Source organism: Triticum aestivum, chromosome 7D (genome assembly GCF_018294505.1).
Source record: "Triticum aestivum cultivar Chinese Spring chromosome 7D, IWGSC CS RefSeq v2.1, whole genome shotgun sequence".
In the NCBI taxonomy this organism is placed as follows: Eukaryota; Viridiplantae; Streptophyta; class Magnoliopsida; order Poales; family Poaceae; genus Triticum; species Triticum aestivum.
In genome coordinates this window covers 414,699,972-414,705,971 of record NC_057814.1, presented here as the reverse complement: position 1 = coordinate 414,705,971, position 6,000 = coordinate 414,699,972, and the positions used below count along the sequence as shown (strand labels likewise).

The 6,000-nt window shown below is 42.9% G+C and overlaps 1 pseudogene; it reads right to left on the bottom strand.

The window, feature by feature from the left end:
• Window positions 1–1,717: 1,717 nt before the first annotated feature.
• The window catches only part of LOC123171138 (cationic peroxidase 1-like), a 40,215-nt pseudogene continuing 35,932 nt past the window's right edge, over window positions 1,718–6,000 (bottom strand).

Genomic DNA, 6,000 nt, shown 5'->3' with positions numbered 1-6,000 from the left:
GGCGGATGAAGAGGACGTGGTGGTGATGCGGCAGCGTTGGCGGCGCGTTATCGGCTTTCGGCTCCGGTGAGGAACAGCGTCGCCGGCGGGGCGTGGGGTCGAATCGGCAGCGCACGGGGTTGGAGGAAGAGGAATTGGCGGCATTGGTGAAGGAAGGCTACCAGCTGAGCAGAGCCAAACGAGTGGACAAAACATTCGCAAGTTTGCTACGGGAAAATATCCAGTGCTCCAGCCCGTGGGGTGATGCGATGCTCCTGACTCTGAAAAGGTAATCAGCAAAACACAAACACTGAAGACAGCATGTTTTGACGGATTTTCGTAAGCAGCAGCGTAGAGTAAAGCATATTATGATGGATGTTGCAAAATCTCATTTCGCCAACCACTTTCTACACAAGCAAGAAGCACTGTTTTATTTGTGTGAAGTTCCAAAACACTAGAACAAACAACATTGTCTCCCAGTGCTACAAATGTCAAGTCCCAAAGAAGGGTTGATCACTTAGCACTACTTTAAACTGAATGGCCATTCTCAAGGAAACTGTATACAATTGTATGAAATGTTCAGAGAAACCAAGGTAAACTGCTAATCGATGTTCGGCCATCACTCTACTGTCAAATTGAGGGCATGTTGATGGTACTATCCAGTGGTGGAGTTCTTGGTTGATCCTATCCTTTTTTTTGTTCAGCATCAAGATCTCGAAACCGCAGTCGGTCGTGCCCTGGAAGGCTGGAACCAAGTGACAGAGGCGAGAGGTTAGAATAGTAATCAAAATAATCCAAGTAATATGCTCAAGAGGTGGTGCGAAGAAGATGACCACTGATAAATTATCATATATTGCTATTTTCATCAAAACATAATTGATTTCGTATCAGTATAAAGTATATCTATAGATTATCAGATAACGCTATTCAACATTCCGTTTATATCTGTATCTATACACTGGCTAGTTGGATACCTTTCACTGCTAGCAAACTTTAAACTACTATATCACAATATTATGCAATCACATTATAACTCCCATGTGTTATCCTATTGAGCATTTGAAATATCACATGCTACCAGCATAGCAAAATGACAAACTCAACATATCAGATGAACAATATGGATAGTATGATCTTAATTTGCAAACTGTATACCTAAGAGAACATGTGTAGTTTTATCCTCCAACAGCAGAATAAACATTCAGAGTACGATTATCACCTGGTATGCCAACTGTAAACATCATGATTTCTTTCTACACCGTGGACACATAAAATCAAGAATTAGAGCATATAAAGGAACTTTTGGAAAAACCATACATAAGTAAACATGAGAAATGTGTCAACACTTTTTGTGGTGCCAAATAGCCTTCATGCTTGTCATAGAAGACCATGATCTTTCATGTTTCTGGAACTACAAGACCATGTAAAAAAATCATAATGTTGAACATCGACATCATGACATGCTCACAACAAACTGACTTATATTCACCTTCCTTTTCTTTCTTCTACTGATTGTTGGCTCTGAACCATCATTCGTCTTTGTGCCACTTTTGTGTGACACGAAAACTTCGAATGACATGAACTAGTATGATCATTTGGCACGAACCAGCGATGGAGCTATGTGTAGTTCTGAGGGGGGCATTGCCCCCCCCCCCCAAATATGCATATTTTCTCTTTGGCCCCCCTTTGATTCTCCTCAAGCTCCGCTAGTGGCACGAACAATTGGTAGTCCCGTTGATCAGTGGTTGACCAACTTGCACTTCGCAGCTGCGGTGATCAAGGTGGGGCAGTTGGCCTTGAGCTTGTCGGCGAAGACGGGGTTGACGTTGGCCTCCTTGTAGACACGGTCCTGGAAGTTCCGGCATTGCGCGAAGCCGACGGTGTGCACGGCCATCTCGCGCAGCGTGAGGCCCTTCCTGCCGAACACCACGATGAGGCCGCTGACGTTGGCGGACGGCGGCGGGAGTTCCACGTTCGCTAGGTTGAGGCTAGCGTTGGTGGAATCTCGCTGGGCGAGCGGCACCGCTTACGTTGGCCCGCCGAGCAGGACGGTGCCGTCCCGTGCGGCGAGCGCGAGGATGTCGGCACAGGAGACGACGCCAGGGCACGCGGCCTCTGTTAGAAATTCTTAGGGTTTGTGGTCTACCACCTATTCCTCTACGCTTATCTGTGATGCCGCTCACAATTCGCAATACTGATCCTAGGGTGTAGGGACCTTCTTGTACTGTCTTTGTAAAGAGTCCACCTCTTATACAGATAAGATTCCTAGTATTTTCAACTAGTTTACCAGGATAGACTCCAGATCAAATTACCAATCACGATCTAATTTGTCTATTAACGGATTCTACCCGTTGTGTCTCCGGAGCACGCGCGTGTGAGCAACGCGTCATAATATAGTGTAAACCTCTAATTATGTAGATCAACATTAGGGTTGTAATCTAACTGTAGGATCTAGCTCCTTCTAATTATCACTGTACCCGGGTAGTCTTTCCAATATAAATAGTATATTGTATTCTACTGATAATTGACCAGCTTCCTTAAGCATATAACCCAAGTGCGTTTCAACAAGTGATAATTCCATGATAATCATGTAAAGTAATTCCATGCATAAATACATGTATAATTCCAAATTGAGGTATTCTGAATATTAGTAGTTCCTAGTAATTTGAATACAGTTGCAGGACACATAATTCCAACATCTCCCACTTATCAGAACGATCATTCAAATATTCGTGAACTCATAGCCTTAACATGCTTGCCAAATACCTCTTGACTAAGAGGCTTAGTCAAGGGATCAACAATCATATTAACACTACATTGAAAAACCACAAAAAATTATATACGATGATACTTCCCTTCAATATGTTTCCGTGTTGTGACACTTAAGATCACATGAGACCTTTAGTTTCCGCCTAATTATTCCAGCTTAGCTGTCCTCGGCGCCTCGAGTATTATTTCCTCGAATGTAATTCCACCTTTATAGGCACCTTGAGTATTTTGCTTCCTCAAGTGAAATTCCGCATCAATTATTTTCCATCACATGTATCAATAATATGATTAATTCCACATCGGGTAAAATAGAAGATAACCATGTTGAATAAAGTTTTCAAAACCACATAAATATCAAATCCAATTAGTAAATGAAGTTCCATAAGTAACCATGTTTGAAAGAAATTCCTAACTTTTGTCCGTGAACCTGCACCATATTAGTACTACAAAAGAAATTGAATATGCGTACCTGGACTTATTTCTCATCTCGCAGATACAGTAATAGCTCCCTCAATGTGTTTACCTTTAATATAAAATTCGAGAAGCGGCAAGTTGTGATGCACTTTCCACAATCTTATATGATGTGTGAGATTCCCTTAGCTGCTCGTCTTTCCTCCCACTGCTTGAATGTGGCATAAATTCCGAAATCTAAGGTATGATTGTATAACAAAGATATAGTAAATTTCAAACACCATTATTATCCATTTGTCCTCAGGAGTTCAAACATAATTCCTCGCTGAGTTTGGGTACTTTAATAAGTTTGCAATTTTCCATAGGAAAAGTTTCAAAACATACTCTATGTAGTTTCACCCCTAAAACATAGGAAGCTTCAAACGTTCCTTTCATATGAAAGTTAAAACACTACCAAGCTTTCACTTCCATCAATGTGACTTTATCATTGCAAACAAACAAAACAATGTTAACATATACAATAATAATGCAAAATATTTTACAATTACATTTGTAGATGACCGCCTTGCTTCATTTAGAAAACCATATGACCCGCTATTCCATTGATGTGAAGCTTGTTATAAGATCATACATTAATATGTTCAATTAGCAAACCATGTATTTAGTCCTCTTTCCCAAAATTCCAGGAGAGAGAGTTTCCACAAAGCATATTTCACTTTGTGTGAAGAATTGAATAACAAGAGTGACATTATAATATTTCAGTGAACCAAATTTCCTTTAAAAAATCACTTCCAGAGAATAGGCTTGCGGTTATTTGGTATGATATTAAGGGCGTGTTCCGTACTCCTCCGTGGCCGCAAAATCCCGAACTCCACCGCCAGCTTCCGAGCGCCAGCTTCTCATGTGAAATTCTGGAGCCAACGATCTATTCGGTGCACCAAAACCTGGAGCCAGCGTCCTGTTTGTTTGGGCTGGCCTCGTTTAGTGTACTTGGCCTGGGGATGGCCCATAGGTGAAAGAACATGTGGTGCCCCCATGTTTGGTTTTGGTAATTGACGACAATCTCTATGGACTAATGGTTGCCTTGAGTTATATTTGAAGGTTTTGTCCATAGGCTTTTCTTGGAGTACATGTGTTGGTTTCAAGGAGAGTTTGTGTTGACCAAGGTGCTATTAAGGAATTATCCAAAGATTGGTCATGTGAGAGTTGAGCTTATTGCAAGCATGTCTTGAAGAAGAAGATTGTGTGATCATTCATGTTTACCTTCAAGACATCATCCAAATGAAGAGAGTTGGAAAGATTCTAGGTTGATCAAGACTAAGTCAAGAGTGAATCAAGTTGATCAACTCACAAAGCGTAGAAGATGTACCGAGAGGGATCAAGTGATCCCATGGTATGTGAGAGTTCTATGTGGGGTTAGGTATGTGTTCATGGGCTTGCGTCAAGAGGAAGATATCACTCAACCCATGGAGAGGATGACATCAAGTGGTGATCGTCATCAAGATTGCCGTGTGCAAGTTCAAGTGGAGCATCACGAAGAGATCAAGTGATTGAAGCTTGCCGTCCATTGTGGTGACAATGGACTTGTGAAGATGTGCCGAAGGGTGGCTCACCCATAGTGGACTATGGGGGAGTAATCATCTAGTCTTCATCGAGCCAATGCAATCAAGAAAGGTGGTCCAACTTGAGGGAGTCAAGATCGTCATCATCTAGCTCAAGTGGACCATGTGCAAGGCAAAGGTTTGCCCTTGATAGGTTTTCTATTTTACCGGTCTCATGGTGGTAGTTGGGAGACCGGGTTATAGGATCGATAGCCGTACTATCAAGGGGGGCTCTCAAGTGAGTAGCTTGATCGTATCGTTCGTCGAGAGCTCAAACCATTGCATCCTTGCATCATGTTTCTTGGTTCTTGTTTGGTTCTCTTTGTGAGTCTTAGAGCTTATGGTCATCTTGATGACAAGCTTGAGTTCATCGAAAACGGAGTTTGCATGCGTCTTCTATGATGTTTTCGATGTTGGAGGTTTTACCGGTCATATCCGAGGAAGGGTTCTCACCATTTTCTTTTGGGCCTTTTCTCATTTGCTTCTTATTGGTATTTCTATCAAGATTGTGTTAGCCCTTGTCGCTAGCTTTCCAACAAACTTGTTTTCGTCAAATTCCGAGTCCGTTTGCAGAAGTTGTGTCAGTTTTGGTGTTCTGAAAAGGCTGCAGCGGTACTACCGCGGACAGGAGCGGATGTAATTTTTTACTACCGCTCTTGGGAGCGGTACTACCACTCTTGGGAGCGGTACTACCGCTTGGAGCAGTACTACCGCGGCTACTTCCGCTCGGGACCAAAAACTCGTCACAAGTCCAGCGGTGGTAGGCACGGATGTAATTTTTTAGTACCGCTCGCAAGCAGTAGTACCGCTACCCCTAGCGGTAGTACCGTGAGGTCAAGCGGTACTACCGCTCCGACGGTTCTTCTGGCTTTTTTGCTTCCTCGCTGTTGTGTTTCAAAGGGCTACTACCGCCCTAGCGGTAGTACCGCTCCTTGGAGCGGTAGTACCGCTCGGTGCGGGCTGTGACCATAACGGTTGGATTTTTCCCCACCTATAAAAGGGGGTCTTCTTCCCCAATGAACCTTATCCTTTGAGCTCGTGTTTTCCCCCATTGTTGACCTTCTTCGAGCTTGCTAACTCTCAATCCCTTCATGGATTCTTGCTAGTTTTTGAGGGAAAAGAGAGAGGAGATCTAGATCCACATTTCCACCAATCACTTTCTCCTCTATGTGAGGGGAACCCCTTGGATCTAGATCTTTGAGTTCTTGGTGTTCTACTTCTTGTTCTTCCTATCATTTTC